A 15,911-nucleotide genomic window follows, 5' to 3' on the forward strand; every position below is an offset into this window, starting at 1 on the left:
CCAGCCTACATCACAGCCATAGCAACACCAGATCCAAGCCGCGTCTTCGACCTACACCACAGCTCACGGCAATGCCGGATCCTTAACCCACTGAACAAGGCCAGGGATTGAACCTGCAACCCCATGGCTCCTAGTTGGATTCGTTAATCACTGTGCCACAACGGGAACTCCAGATTTTGCACCCTTGGCGCTGCTCTAGCTTTACCATAGTCCTACCCCAGCTGTTGTACACGATACTAATTTAAAAAAAAAAAAATTTTGAAAATTTTAAAATAAACACTTTATGATTTTAGAACAGAGGAAGATTTATTGAAGAAGATACAAAATACAAACCCCAAAGGAGTAGATGAGTGCTCTGACACATTAAACATAGTAAATGCTATCTCAAAATAGTTTAACTGTTTTTAACTGTATTGAAGTATCATTGATTTACAATGTTGTGTTAATTTATGCTGTCCAGCAAAGTGATTCAATTATACACACACACATCAGTTCCCATATAGGTGATCACAGAATAATGAGTAGACTTCCCTGTGCTATACAAGGAAATATGTTGTATTGGCCACCCATTCCATACACTATAATGTGCATATGCCAATCCCAAGCTCCCAATCCATTCTTACCTCTCCCCAATTTTTACTTCTGCTAATTTGTTTCTAGTATATAAAAATTCACCTGAATCTTGGATACAGACCTTGTGTCCAGCAAGCTTGGGAGCCCTCACTCCTAAACCCCGGAGAGGAGAGCGGGGCACCCATGGCTTGCCTAGTAACATTCCGTGATCTGCAGATTCAGAAGGGGCTGCCCCATAGACTAAAGAAGAATGGAGCATCTGTGTTTTGAGGGATCCGTTGGCTGACCTCCAAAGCTCTCTCTTGCATCCCTCTGCTTCTGAATCACTGACCAGGCTCCCAGTACATCATGGGCAACTGGCAATACAGGAAGCGAAACCAGAAATCAGAGCCAGATAAATACCTGGGGGAGGGTGAGCACCAGGAGGAGCCCAGCTGCTGTGAGTCCATGAAAGCCAGTCCACCTGTCTCCCCGTCTCCCACCTCTATTTTTGCACACTTTGTGCCCATTACAAAGGGGAGATGGGGTGATTCACAAAACTGCCAAGGATTTGGCAAGATGAAATTAATATATAAGGAAATAGAAGGGGAAATGGGGACAAGGACATAAACGAATCAGGCCGGGTGAGCTGAACTGTAGGCAAAGAAAAAAAAAAAAAAAAAAAAAACAGGTCAGAACCAGGGAGAATGCCAGGGCCACAACCAGAGAGGGCGTTTTTTGGGGGTTTTGTTTGTTTGTTTTTGTCTTTTTAGGGCCCCACCTGCAGCGTATGGAAGTTCCCAGCTATGAGTCGAATGGGAGCTGTAGTTGCCAGCCTATGCCACAGCCACAGCAGGGATCTGAGCCTCATCTGTGACCTACATCACAGCTCACGGCAACGTTGGATCCCTAACCCAATGAGTGAGGCCAAGGATTGAACCTGCGTCCTCATGGATACTCGTCAGTTTCATTAGCCACTGAGCCACGATGGGAATGCCTAGATTTTTTTATTACAGTTGATTTACAGTGTTTTGTCAATTTCTGCTCAGAGAGTTTTTAGAGCAGACCCAAGGCTCTGCCTTACAACTTAGAGAGTCAGAATTGATTTTGACCGCTATCATCTCTTACCTGGGTGACTACCTTAGAGACTCAGAGCGTCTCCTAGCTTCCAGCCCTGCCTCCTCCCCACCATCTACGGACAAAATAGTAACCATAGCGGTCTTTTGAAAACACAAGTCAGCCCCATAATGGGGGGTAATATCCACAGGTCATATATGTGATAAAGATCTAGGAGCTAGAATTTTTAAAGACTTCTTAGGCATTCCCTGGTGGCTCAGCAAGTTAAGTATCCAGCGTTGTCCCTGCTGTGGCACAGTTTGATCCCTGGCCCCAGAACGTTTGCATGCTGCAGGTGCAGCCAAAAAAAAAAGAATTCTTATAATTCGTCAATAAAAAAAAAAGCCAATTTTTAAATGGGCAAAGGCTTTAAATAGACTTTTCTCCAAAAAAAAAAAAAGATATGCAAATGGCCAATAAATGCATGAACACTTGCTCAACACCGTGAGCCATGAGGGAAATGCAAAGCAAAACCACAGTGGGATACCACATCACACCCATGGAGATGAGCAAAGTCAAAAAGACAGACAGTAACAAGTACTGGTGTGAATGTAGTGGAATTGGAACTCTCATATTTCGCTGGGGGGAACTTAAAATAGTGCCATCGTTTTGGGAAACAGTTTGGCAGTTCCTCAAAAAGTTATCACGGCATTGTTACATGGCCCAGCAATTCCATGGTTAGGTATATACTCGAGAGCACTGTAGCTCTATAAGGCAGTTAAGCTACTGCTACCTGCAACAACGTTGAGAAATCGCTTATGTACTGTTGCATCAAAGAGACAAGGACCAATGAGAACAAATTGTGTGATTCTATTTACTCCAAGGTCAAAAACAGGCAGACTGGTTTTCTGGCAGATATCAGAAGTAGTAGCCTTGAGGGAGTTTTCTTGTGGCGCAGTGGGTTGAGGATCCAGCGTTGTCACTGCAGGTTGCTGGTGTGGCATGTGTTCAGTCCCTGGCCCGGGAACTTCCCAATGCTGAGGGCACGGCCCAAAAAAAAAGTATGAGCCTTGGGAAAGATTCAGAGTGTCAGTCACCACTTGGGCTCTGGAGCTTCCTTTGCCTCTTGTCCCAGCTTCTCTCCTTCCCTCTGAGGGACTCAGCCTCAGTGTCTCCAAATGTCTTTCTCTACAACATGGAAACTGTGGCCCCTGATTGACTCTGGGCACAACCTATTTCCAATCCCTCACCTGAAACAAGTCTCTTCCCTGACTTCCCATTCAAAAAATGCTAAGAGAGGCTTCTAATTAGCCAGAGGTTATACCTGCTCGTCCCTTGTGAGGCTGGCAAAGGACAGCAGAGGCAGCTCCTACTGGAATCCAGTGTTTGGAGCTGGGGATTGGGAGGAAGTCTCTCTCGAAAGGATTGTGATAGACACACATTTCATAAATCTCATAAAAGCCCATGTCGTTCAGGCCTCACGTTTCCTAGGATTCAATCAACCGATCCTTCTGTCTTTCCAGGCACATAGTTTATGCCATGTCCTCTCCTGGCTTGGTCCTCACATGCTAAGATGCCTCAAATCTCACTAGCAGCTGGGAAAACACATATGCACAAGGATCTCCATTGCAGTATTGTTTATATAAGTGAAAATTTGGGTTGGAAAAGGTTGAATTTTAAATATATACCAATAAGAAACTCATTAAGTAAATGATTATCCATAGACACAATGGAACACTGGACATTTGTTTAAAAAATTAGATCCTAATGCATTATATGTTAAGTCAAAAGGCCAAGGGGTTCCCACTGTGGCACGATGGGATTTGTGGCAGTCTCTGGGACTTGGGAATTTGGGAACCCTGGGACTTGGGTTCCATCCCTGGCCTGGCACAGTGGGTTAAGGAACTCTGAAGCTTAGATCCGATCCCTGGCCCAGGAACTTTGTATGCCACGTGGCTGCCAAAAAAATAAATAATTGGAGTTCCTGTCATGGCACAGTGGAGATGAATCTGACTAGGAACCACGAGGTTTCAGGTTCGATCCCTGGCCTCGCTCAGTGGGTTGAGGGTCCAGCGTTGCAGTGAGCTGTTTTGTAGGTCTCAGACACGGCTTGGTTCTGGCATTGCTATGGCTGTGGTTGTGGCCGGGAGCTGTAGCTCCGATTAGACCCCTAGCCTGAGAACCTCCATATGCCACAGGTGCAGCCCTAAAAAGACCAAAAAAAAAAAAAAATCAAGTCAAAAGGCCAAGCTGCAAAACAATATCCAAGGTACAATGATTTCTAAAAAAGGAAAGTAGTAATAATAATACCATCTTGTTAGTAGGTGCAGAGAAGAAGAATCTGAGCAATATACACCAAAATATTAACACTAGTTTTCTTTCACTGGTGGGGGAAGTGCAGATTTATGAGGGACTTCCATCTCCCAATGTATATATTTCTGTAATATCTGAATTTTTAAAAGAAACATAAACATAAAACAATGTTTTGTTTCTTAAGAAAGGATCTTGGGAGCGGAGGCCAGCGTGACAGATGTTTTGATGGCCTTTCAGACAGATGTCTTGCATTCACAAGGTTGTTTAAGAATTCGGAGTTATCTCCTTGCTCACTGACCCATAACACAACAGACTAAATGTTTGACATGGGAAAATTCTCTGGGACAAAAGAGCTTATTCAAGCAGACCTAATAGCCATGAGCTACCTCATAATCAGCAGAGAGACAGACGTCGTTGTGTCCTGTGGGGGATGGGGAGAGGCCCGGTTGGGGCTGCCCTGGGCTGGGAAGGCAACTAACCCTTTTCTCCCAATACCGGCTCTGGTGGCCTTGGCTTTGGCAGTGGAGGACGGTGCTGGTCTGAGTGTTGGGGAGCCTGGATGGGAAGCCACGGGGGAGGGTCAGGAAGCGGTTGCAGCAAGGAAGAAGCCATGCACTTCAGAGGGCTTCGGAGCTGGAGCAATCAGAGAGAAAAAGCAGAGGGTGAGATGCATCTTTGGATGATGGGGGACTCCTGCCCTGGAAAAGAAGGCCTATTTTAGGGAGACCCGTGTAGCCCTGCATCCGGAGCTTTCCTCGCATGGGGCAGATCATCTGAATCAATGAGGATAATAATAAATCCCTGATTCGGAGTTCCGGTCGTGGCTCAGGGGTTAACAAACCCACTAGCATTCATGAGGACGCAGGTTCGATCCTTGGCCTCGCTCATTGGGTTAAGGATCCAGCGTTGTCATGAGCTGTGGTGTGGGTCGCAGGCTTGGCTCAGATCCCACCTTGCTGTGGCAGTGGTGTAAGCCGACAGCTGCACCTCTGATTTGACCCCTAGCCTGGGAATCTCCATATGCCGCGGGTGTGGCCCTAAAAGACAAATCAATCAATCAATCAATCAATCCCTGATTCACAAGCTACTTCTTCCAATGCTGTCACCACCTAATGCTTATCTCATTTGATCTTCACGGTGTTAGAGGGAGGGAGGCAAGGCAACCACCATCTGTACAGACGAAGAAACCAAGGGTCACATTCACGGTGCCCGGCTCCCTCATCCTTCTCCCCCAGCTCACCTGACAGTGCAGGTCAGAAGCCCATGGTGCCAGAGTCCCACCTTAGGGCTCAGGTGAACCCTCTACCACACATTTTATGGCTTTTTAGGTCAGGTTTTGGGGTTTTGATTTTGGGTTTGGGTGATTTTTTTTTTTTTAATTGCTTTTTTTTTTTTTTTTTAAAGACTGCACCAGCAGCATATGGAGGTTCCCAGGCTAGGGGTGGAATTGGAGCTACAGCTGCCAGCCACAGCCACAGCCACAACAACACAGGATCTGAGCCACATCTGTGACCTACACCACAGCTCATGGCAACATCAGATCCTTAACCCTGAGCAGAGGCCAAGAATCGAACCTGCAACCTCATGGTTCCTAGTCAGATCCATTTCTGCTGCGCCACAACGGGAGCTCCTAGGGCAGGTTTTTGTATCACAGCCTCTTTGCAGAAGCAGCTGGGAAAGTACTATTTTCATGTCTACTTAGGTACATGCTGTCAGGGCCCCTGCCCCTTGGTTCTGGGGGCAGCTGGGTGGGCTGGGGGCTGGTTTCCCACCAGTGTAAATTCATGAAAGCTCATTGGAGTCTTGTTCCTGCATTTCATCAGGAAGGCTGATTTCTTTCCAGAAGGAAATTGTCATTTGCATCACACAAGAAATGTTCTGTCCCTAACCCGTTTGGAGACCCTTTTTCTTTTACAGATTGTGGGCATACAATCGGTATTGAAAGTACCCCAGGGGCTGATGAAAAAACCAAATGTGTTCACAGGGGAGGGTGGACACCTGACTCCTCCATACGCCAGGTTTGTCCAAGGAACCCCAATCTTCAAAGTGACCCCTTCCCAGAACCACAAGGGACCACTGATCGTTTTGCTAGAGTCACAGGATCACAGGCTATTTTCCCCAGGGCCTTCCCAAGGGCAAGATGTTGGGAATTTGACTGTGAGATGGAGAGAGGCTCCCTTCAGTTTCCAGGGTGAGCACCCCAATTTGGGTGCATTCTAGTTTATGAAAAGGCGAGGGAGAAAGACAGGGCCCACCCCACTGCGGTGGCAAAATAGGTGTTCTTAGACAGTCCCTTGGCCATTCCACCAGCAGTGGCTCTGCCCTCTCCACTCACCCCTTTTGCCAATCCCTGAACCACCCCCTCCTCAGCTCCAATTCCAGAAAGATTCCTCCCCTTTTTATGATGCGAGGCCAGTCCCACCACCAGGACCTCAACCACAAAGTTGGGCCCCATTGGGCTCTTTGCATATTCAAAGACTCATTACGGGGTTCATCTAGATAACGGGGAACCTCTCCAAGGCTCAGCCCCTCTTCCAGCCCCTCCCCACTTTTGAGGAAGGAGCTGGGAGGTGGGTGGATCATTACTCACTACACCCCTTCTGCCCTAAGACCCCTCTCAGGGTCGGATCTTGAGGTTTGGAATTTATAAAGGGAAGGGGTTGTTTGATAGGAATGAATCCCCTGGCTGCTCTTCTGCGACACGTGGAGATGACATCTCAGCAAAGGCTGGGGGGCAGACACCTGTGACAAGACGAAGGACAGGGCAGATGCCAGCCAGGCTTCTGCACAACACCCAAGGACCCAGCTCTTCCCCCAGTGTGCCAACACTTCAGAGAGGCACCTAACTTGGATCCTGTTACAGAGTGAGGAGGAGAGGAGTTCCCGTCGTGGCGCGGCGGAAACGAATCCGACTAGGAACCATGAGGCTGTGGGTTTGATCCCTGGCCTCACTCAAGTGGGTTAAGGATCCAGCATTGCCGTGAGCTGTGGTGTAGGTCTCAGATGCAGCTTGGATCTGGCGTTGCTGGGCTGTGGAGTAAGCCGGCAGCTATAGCTCTGATTGGACCCCTAGCCAGGGAACTTCCATATGCCAAGTGTGTGGCCCTAAAAAGACAAAAGACAAAAAAAAAATTTAAAACATTTAAAAAATAGAAAGGAGGAGGAAAAAATGGAAGAAAAAGCATAAGTTGGACTGTAGCAGGGAAAGCTTATAGAAGTGGTGTATTTCCTGGAATTGGCTAAAGCATCCACCATGAGGCAGAAAGGGGGCTCGAGCTAGAAACTGAGTTGTAGAATAATTAAACTCTTTTTAAGAGTTCACACACTCAGATCTGTAACTTCGCTGTTGTTTTCGTTGTTTTGTCTCTTTAAGTTTTATTGACTTACAAGCTTCTGGTCATCTCTGCTGTACCACAAAGTGATTCAGTTATGCAGGTACACACATCCATTCTCTCTCAGACTCTTTCCCCACATAGGTTATCACAGCATATTGGGTAGAGTCCTCTGTGCTATTCAGCAGGTCCCCATTGGCCAATCATTCCGTATACTCCAATGTGCACATTCCACTCCCAAATCCCAGTCCATCCCCCCCAACCTTTCCCCTTTGTTAACCACAGTTTTTCAAAGTCTATGAGTCTGTTTCTGTTCTGCAAAAAAAAAAAAAAAAAAAAAAAAGGAAGAAAGAAAAAGGTATACAAATGAACTTAATTGCAGATCTACAGTTTTGAAACAGAATATGCAGAATATGCATTAAAAATATTTTAATTAACATCTTTAGTAAGCACCCAACATAGCTGAGGAACTGCTGAGTACTGAGGATAAAACGTTGAGAGACCAACAGGCATGAAGTATTACAGGTCTAACTACCTGTGCGCACAGCAGAGGCACCGGGGAGCCCAGGTGGAAAGCATGCCAAGGGGGAAGGAGGAAGGCATCCCCAGGCGGGGACTCTGAGCAGAGCCACCACGCTTTGTCCCAATAGACATGGGGCTATTGCCAAGTGCATCGCACCAGCAAACGCAATAGACATTTCCACTCCAGGCCAAGGAGTTCCTGCTGTGGCGCAGTGGGATCAGTGACATCTTGAGAGCGCTGGGATGCAGGTTCGATCTCTGGCCCAGCACAGCGGGTTAAGGATCTGGTGTTGCCACAGCTGTGGCTTAGGTTGCAACTGCGGCTTGGATCTCATCCCTGGCCAGGGAAACTCCATGTGCTTCAGGGCGGCCAAAACAATAAAAAAAATTTTAAATAATTAAAATAAAAAACTGTATAGTGATATAAACACTGAAAATACAATTCCAGGTGAGTAGGAGTTGGTGGGGGAGGGGAGTCCGAGGTGGAGGGAGCAGGTCTGAAGGTGTGTGGGTTCCAAGAAAGCAAGGCCCAGGGGTTTCAGGGGGTGACTTCAGTGGACCTGGGCCCCCAGGTTGGGGAAGTGGCCAGGGGAGGAGAGGGCTAAGCGGATCCCAGAGAGGAGGCATCCTTGGCTAAGGAACTGAGGTTTTATCTAGAAGGTAAGGCAAAGTCTCTAAGGGGAACTCTGGCAATGGGTCTGCATTCCTGAAAGATTTTTCCTTAGCTCTTTGGAGAATGGCCTGGAAGGAGAGTCCTGGCAGGGGGCCAGGCATTGACAGGTGAATGAAATAACTGGCAACAGGCAAGAAGAGGGCCTAGGGGAGGAGGGGAGGGAGGGGAGAGGGAGTCCTGAGGATGAGATGAGCCGAGGTCACCTGGATTCATGTAGGAGGGGAGTCCCAACGCAGGTGAGGAGATTAATATCTGGGTAGGTGACAGGGCCACATCTCTGGAGAGGGAGCAGGTTTGGGATCCCAGATGGTCCTTTGGAAGACGCCCTGGCTTCCCTGAGTTGCGATCAGGGTGGGGCTTCCTCATCGGGGTTCTGGAACATTCTAAAGTGCATGGGGGCCGAGCACCCACGGAATAACGAAAAGGATTCTCCTTGGGCAGTGACGTCATCTCTCCAGAGACTAAAGCAGCCCCCAGGTTTCATAGGAGCTTGTCCCTGACCCTCTCCTGGTATCACACACACACCCACGCACACACACCCATGGAAAAGGCCTGGCAAAGGTGAAAGGACATCATAAACCATCATCACACAGGGTCTCAGCTCGGGAGGGGTTCAGTCCACCTGGGGTCCAGCCCTGCCCGTGGGAGAAAGGAATGGGTGGAAGGGCAGGAAGGGTGCCATAGGGCACCTGGGTTGGCTCCAAAATAGGCTTCAAAACTCAGGTGGCCTTTTGCCGTTTGTTGGCTCCTTTAGTGATAACAGATGCCATTGACCAACGTTTATCCGGAATTTAGCAGCAGTTACCAGCATTTGCCAGCAAGCTCCCTTGATGCCAGGCCTGCGGCCAGCACTTAGGAGCCTCTGCCATGCCCTTATTGACTTGAGGTACTAGTTCGAATCCCTAATTACTTGAGCTGGGTCATTTTAACTGTGACTCCTCAGGCCTTTCTCACACGGCCCCATCCCCCAGGATCCTCGTCCCCTGGTCTGCAGTCCGTGGCCCACATGGAACCTCAAGGCCTAGTTCAAGGCCACTTGCTCGAGGGCCCCTGACTGCAGGACGGCCCCACCCAGGAGCCCACATGCTGAGCCTACTTCTTCACGTGCACGGGCCTTTTGCCTCATGTTAGGGCTGAAAGCAGAGCTCTGCCCTGTTTGCCTTCTCCCGCCGTGCCCTGCACGTGTCAGGGCCTTCATTGGCATCTGGAAGGAACCACTCCATAAAGGGAAGAAAGCAGCCCTTTGACTGGATAGGGTCCCCAAAGGGAGTGGCAGGCAAGTGGTAGCTGACCTTTCAGGGGCCATTGTGTCCAAACCACAGGTGTCGGCCGCAGCCCTGGGTGCCCTGATGGCAGGTGGCCCGCAAAGACACTTTTCTGGACATGCCCACTCCCCCTCCCCGGCCACCAGCCCTGCTCTGGGTGAGGGCCTACGGGCTCTTCCGAAGAAGTTCCTCATCCAACAGATAGAGGCTCAAGCCTCTGTGACCCCTCAACAGTGTTGTGTGGAGCAAGCAGCACCTGCGCTAAGCAGGCCTCCCATAGGCCACATAGAGACGCCCCCAGGACCCTTGGGACAGCAACCCCGGGGGCAGCCGCTGACCCAGGCTCCAGCTCCCACTGAGACCAGCTCTGCCCGTGATGGTGTGCCCCCAGCATCTTTAGCCAGGTCTCTGGACTCCTCCACCCCCACCCCAGGCCCCACCCCTGGTTTCCCATTGCTCTTCTACCGCCCCCACCCCCAGCAGGAATACTGCGGTGCTCCCCGCACAGCCCCTCCCGTTACCCACCCCCCAGCTTTCTCCAAGCACCCTGTTTGTCTCAGGCCCTGGGGCCTCTCCTTCGGCCCCTTTCAGCTCTAAGTAGCCAAAGGTGTCCTGTGGAATCACGAGGCAGGTGTCGGCCACTTCCCAGGGGAGACAGAAAGCGCCTTTTCAGAAAGCAGCAGATTTTAAGCTCTAGACCTGCAGAATCATCCTGAAAATGAGAAACTGGGTGTGGGGTGTCTGATCAGTGAAGATAGGGGTTTAGAGGATGCAGGTTCAGATGGAAAGGCAGTGACACCACTTTTTCTGAAGAAGAGCCCCGAAGCCAGCCTGTAAAGAAGGGTATGTGTGGTTGGAGGTGAGGTTCTGCCAGGAGAGCCCCATCAGGATGTGCAAGGACACCCCCTCTCCCTCACTGTGACCCTCCATCAGCCCAGGACACCCCAGGCCCCCAGATGGGCAGCCAGAGGCATCTCGAGTGCAGCTGGAGCTGGGACCCTGCCGCTTACCTCAGATTCAGGCAAGCGGGCATGGCCTTGGGCAGCCCTCATGCCCTCTGGCTTCACGCCGAGGCCACCCAATCCACATGCCTCTGCGTCCCAGCCCGTTGACACTACTGCCTTCCTCCTGTGCCAAGCCACCTTCCTGTCCTGTTGGGGGCAGACACTGCGGGGGCAGGCTGGTCCGACCATGATCTCTGGCACATGGGCTCCATCCCTAAGCCCCCTACACACACAGAGGGCACAGCAGGCATGGGGGCGGCGGGGGCAGGCCACCCCTGCCAGTCTGTCACATGCACATGGGGAGAGGCGGCTGGTCACAGGCCACTGCCCTCTGGCTCTGGAGAGGGAGCGGAGAAGGGCCTGCCGGTTCACCTTCACCCAGACTGCAACCCAAAGAGAGTCCAGGGCTGTGAGGCCGGCAGGGGAGGGGAGCAGTTTCCAGCCAGATTCCAGAAACCACACTTACACGCTCATGGTCAGAGGGTCTCAGAAGACCCCTTCAGCACAAAGAGAAATACCTGCGCTGTCGCTGACGAGGAAAGGGTACCAGTTCTGGAGGCCACGGGGAGGGGTCCCGAGGGCAGAGCGGGGGTGGGCCACCACCAGGGCCCTCAGGCCTGGCTTCACCCTGTCACCGGGCTGTCCTCGTTCCTCTGGGAAGGCCTGCGCCATCCCCCCATCCTCTGCTGTGGCCTAGCCAGGCGGTCCCACAGCCAGCTACTGATGACAGAGAGCTGGCGGCAGGGGTACCTCCACCTCCCGGTGACCCTGGCTGAGATGAGCACGGGATGGCCTCGGAGGGGGAAGAGTCAGACAGAGGAGACCAGCCCAGCTCCCAGGGAGAAGCGATTGAGGTGGGGTGGGGAGAGGCAGAGGAGGGTACCGACCACGTGTTCAAGGGTTCAGGCCTTTGTCACGCTCATTGTCAGAGCGCCCGTCCTCTTTCCCACGAATTCCTTTCCTAATACTCTAGAGCAAGGGTTTGGGGCACGGGGCCTGACCAACTCCAGCCTAAGGCAGCTCATGGCAGGGTATACAGCCGGTGTCAGTTAATGGTGAAGGGCCCCAGCACTGGAATCAGCCAGGATCCCAGCCCGAACACCTAACAGTCACACGAGCTCTCTAAGCCTCAGCTTCCCCACCTGTTCAATGGTGAGAATGTCGGCGACTGCCTGGCCAGGCTGCTCAAAGGATTCAATGAGAAATTACATCCTGCGCTCGGGACAAGGCTTGGCATCTTCAATACGAACCACTAGAGTCGTCCCACCTGGAGGTGGTAGCTGGAGAATCGTGGGCTCCTCACACCCCCGTCTTAGGGCATCTGCCTCTGAGCAGGCCTGCAGGGCAGGACATCAGGACTGGCTGTTTCAAGGGACACAGAGGAAATGCTTTCCCCCCAAAACTGTCTTACTTCTCCTCCCTCCTCTGGCCTTGGTATCTGAAGTCATACCACAGAGGCTTATTTCTTTTGCTAACGCCAGCACAGCTCAGATCAAGGACTGCACAAAGCTGCTGGGAGAGGTGGGGGTGGGGGTGCAGGGGGGTCCCACAGAGGCCCGTTTAGGGGCGACATTGGGAGCGGAGAAGCTGGAGGACAGGCCTGATGCCCACACAGCTCCAGATAAGGAGGGGGCCCCAGCTGCTGACCCAGCAGCTGGGGCTCCCTCCCCGTCAGCGCCAGGAGGCCCAGCACCCTGAGATGTAGCTGTCCCCAGGCTCCTCATCATCACTTCCTGGACCTCAGTTTCTGTGTCTGAGAAGCAAAGACTTATCTCTTCAGGTTGTGGTTAAGATCAAATGAGACAACGTAAAGAGCCCTTCAAACAGAGCTAGGCATGGTGGCCGCCTTCACTTGCTAGGCCTGCAGTAACAAAGGCCCGCAGGCTGGATGCTTCAACTGTAGAAGTTTATTTTCTCACGTTTCAGGAGGCTGGAAGCCTGCCATCAGGGTGTCAGCAGGGTGGTTTCCTCTGAGGCCTCTCTCCATGGCTTGAAGGTGGCTTGGTGGCTTGCTTCTCTCCCTGCGTATCTTCTTTTTTTTTTTTTTTTTTTTTTTTGGTCTTTTTAGGGCCGCACCTGCAGCATAGAGAAGTTCCCAGGCTAGGGGTTGAATCAGAGCTGTGGCCACCAGCCTACACCACAGCCACATCAATGTCAGATTCGAGCCACATCTGCAACCTACACCAGAGCTCATGGCAATGCTGGATCCTTGACCCACTGAGAGAGTCCAGGGATCCAACCCTCGTCCTCATGGATGCTGGTCGGGTTCACATCCTCATGGATACAGCATGGCCTCTCTCTCTCTGTCTTCACGGGGTCTTCCTTCTCCATGTGTCTGTGTCCTGATTTCCTCTTCTTTTTTTTTTTTGTCTTTTTGCTATTTCTTTGGGCCGCTCCCGCGGCATATGGAGGTTCCCAGGCTAGGGGTTGAATCGGAGCTGTAGCCACCGGCCTACGCCAGAGCCACAGCAACACGGGATCCGAGCCGCGTCTGCGACCTACACCACAGCTCACGGCAACGCCGGATCGTTAACCCACTGAGCAAGGGCAGGGACCGAACCCGCAACCTCATGGTTCCTAGTCGGATTCGTTAACCAGTGCGCCACGACGGCAACTCCGATTTCCTCTTCTTCTAAGGACACAGGTCATACTGGACCAGAGTGCTCTGAGGACCTCACGTTAGCTCCGTTACCTCCTCAAAGACCCCGTCCCCGTCTCCACAGCCACCCTTGGAGGTACTGGCTGTTAGGCCTTCAGCCTATGAATTTGGGAAAGGACAACAATTCAGCCCCTAAGAGTCAGTTCTCAGGAAACATCACTATTTAATTCAGTTAACGAACCCCTTCCTGTGCCGGCCTTACTCTAGACTTTTACTTTATTTTATTTTTGGCTTTTCTTTTTTTTTTTTTGTATTTCAAGGCCCGCTCCCACGGCATCTGGAGGTTCCCAGGCTAGGGGTCGAATTGGAGCTGTAGCCCCCGGCCTACACCACAGCCACAGCAACGCTGGATCCTTAACCCACTGAGCAAGACCAGGGATCAAACCTGCAACCTCATGGTTCCTAGTCGGATTCATTAACCACTGAGCCATGACGGGAACTCCACTCTAGATTCTTAGAAAATGTGTTTTGCATGAACAAAGAGGACCAAGACCTTGCTCTGTGTGGGACTTAATCCTGGGGAGGGGAGAGAGCTGGCAGACATGGTATAGCCAACGTAGTAAAAGTAAATTAAATATTGCACGAGGAGTTGATCAACTCTATTTAAAAAAAAAAAAAAAGCAGGGTAATTGAATCAGAAGAAAGGGGTGCAAATTTTAAATAGGGTGGTCAGGATAGGCCTTTTTTTTCTTTTTCTTCTTTTTTCCTTTTTTTTTTTTCTTTTCTTTTTCAGCTGCACCTGTCGCTGCACCCACCGTTGTTCCAGGGACAGGAATTGAATCCGGGTCGCAGCTGCAACGCATGCCTCAGCTGTGGCAACGCTGGATCCTTAACCCCTGTGCCACAGAGGGAACTCCAGGGTAGGGCTCTTGAGGCAACATTCGCCAAAGCCTTCAAGGAGGCTCTGATGTTATTATTATTATTTTATTAGTATTACTATCCTTAGGGAACCCCATCAGATTCACTGGTCTGTGAACTCCTACCTCTCTGCCCACCTCCACCCACCCTGGCATCAGAGAAGACACACTGTGCAGGTTCCATCCGTTCCCAAGGCCAGGACATACAAAGCAGGGTGCTGTGCTGGCAAGGGGGTGCAGGCAGGCCAAAGGAGAGAGGAACCCCAAGTTAATATTTCAATAAATGATGCTCCCAGGTTGGTGGGATGCTCAGCAGGGGTGGGGGGCCGTGGTATGGCTCCAACGACTTTCTACAGAATGGCCCTTCTTGCCATCACCTTTTATGATGGGCACCATAGGCTCACCATCCTGGGGGCTAGAGGCCCAAGATCAAGTTGGCAGGGCTGGTTCTTTCTGAGGCCTCTCTGCTTAGCTTGCAGAAGCTGTCTTCTCTCTGTGTCCTCACATGTTTGTCCCTCTGTGTCTGTGCCCTAATCGCCTCTTCTGATAAAGGACACCAGTCATAGCAGATGAGGGTCCACACTCATCTGAACATAATTCGCTCTTTAAAGACCCCCGTCTCCCAAAGTTCCACTCTAAGGTCCCGGGGGCGGGGTGTCAGAGCTTCGATAAATGAATTTGGGCCAGGGGGGAGTCAATTCAGCTCCTAAGAGGTCTGATGTGGGGCTGGACACCACTGCCTGGGAAAGGACGCCAGAGAGGCAGCTGGCCAGCCCCCACTCTGCTGCCACCACCACCACCACCAGGCGGGGTGTCTCCTTCCCCCCCTCCCCACCCCTACTCACCACTCATTACCCTTCGGAAAAGCTCCAGCACTTTCTAAGGCAAGATTAGCTTCTCATACAACTTGTAAGGCTTGATGACAGCACTGGCTCTCAGCTGGTGGTGAGTTAACAGAGGGAACTTCAGTCAAGGTCAGAGAAGAGGCTGGCACAGGGCACAGTGGGGAGGATGAGGTTTTATGGTTGCTTCCCCACCCAGGGCCCCAGGAAGTTGCCTGTCCAGCCCTCTGCCCCTTGGTCGGCCCCGCCCCGCCCCTGTCTCTGGCTGGTGGTGTTCTGACCTGCCGCTGGGCTGGCTGTATGGCCAGGGTGCAGATCTGGAAGGGATCAGGAAGAGAGGAAGTGGTACCAAGAAGAAGCAGGGGAAGGGCAGGGGCTCCCCCTTCCCTCCCATCAGGCCCTGCAGGACTAGGGGACCCCACGGGCCACACATCCCTACAGAGAGCCGCACCCCTGCCCGCCTGGCCCCAGGTGCCCTGTTCTGCCGCGCGTGACCTGGGCAAAGCACGCTGTTCCTGCACACACTCGTGCTTTCTGAAACCTGAGGAGGCCAGGGGGTAGGGAGGCATCCCACACAGCCCAGGCCCAGCTGGTCAGGCTAATTTTAGGCTTTTTTCCCAGCTTGACCAAGGCCCACTAATCTCCCTTTGCCCCAGAGAATGTGCATTGATCAGATGGTGCCTTCACTCACGGGATCCCCTCTGCCCACCCCCCAAAAAAGCACCTCCTTTGGTCTAATTTCAGGCCCTCTTTTACCTGCCCTGACCCCCACCTCCTCCCGCAGCCCCTGGGGCAACTGCCATCAGAAGGCACAGTGGAGCCCTGTGTCCCCAACG

This window comes from Sus scrofa, chromosome 15 (genome assembly GCF_000003025.6).
Source record: "Sus scrofa isolate TJ Tabasco breed Duroc chromosome 15, Sscrofa11.1, whole genome shotgun sequence".
Classification (NCBI taxonomy): Eukaryota; Metazoa; Chordata; class Mammalia; order Artiodactyla; family Suidae; genus Sus; species Sus scrofa.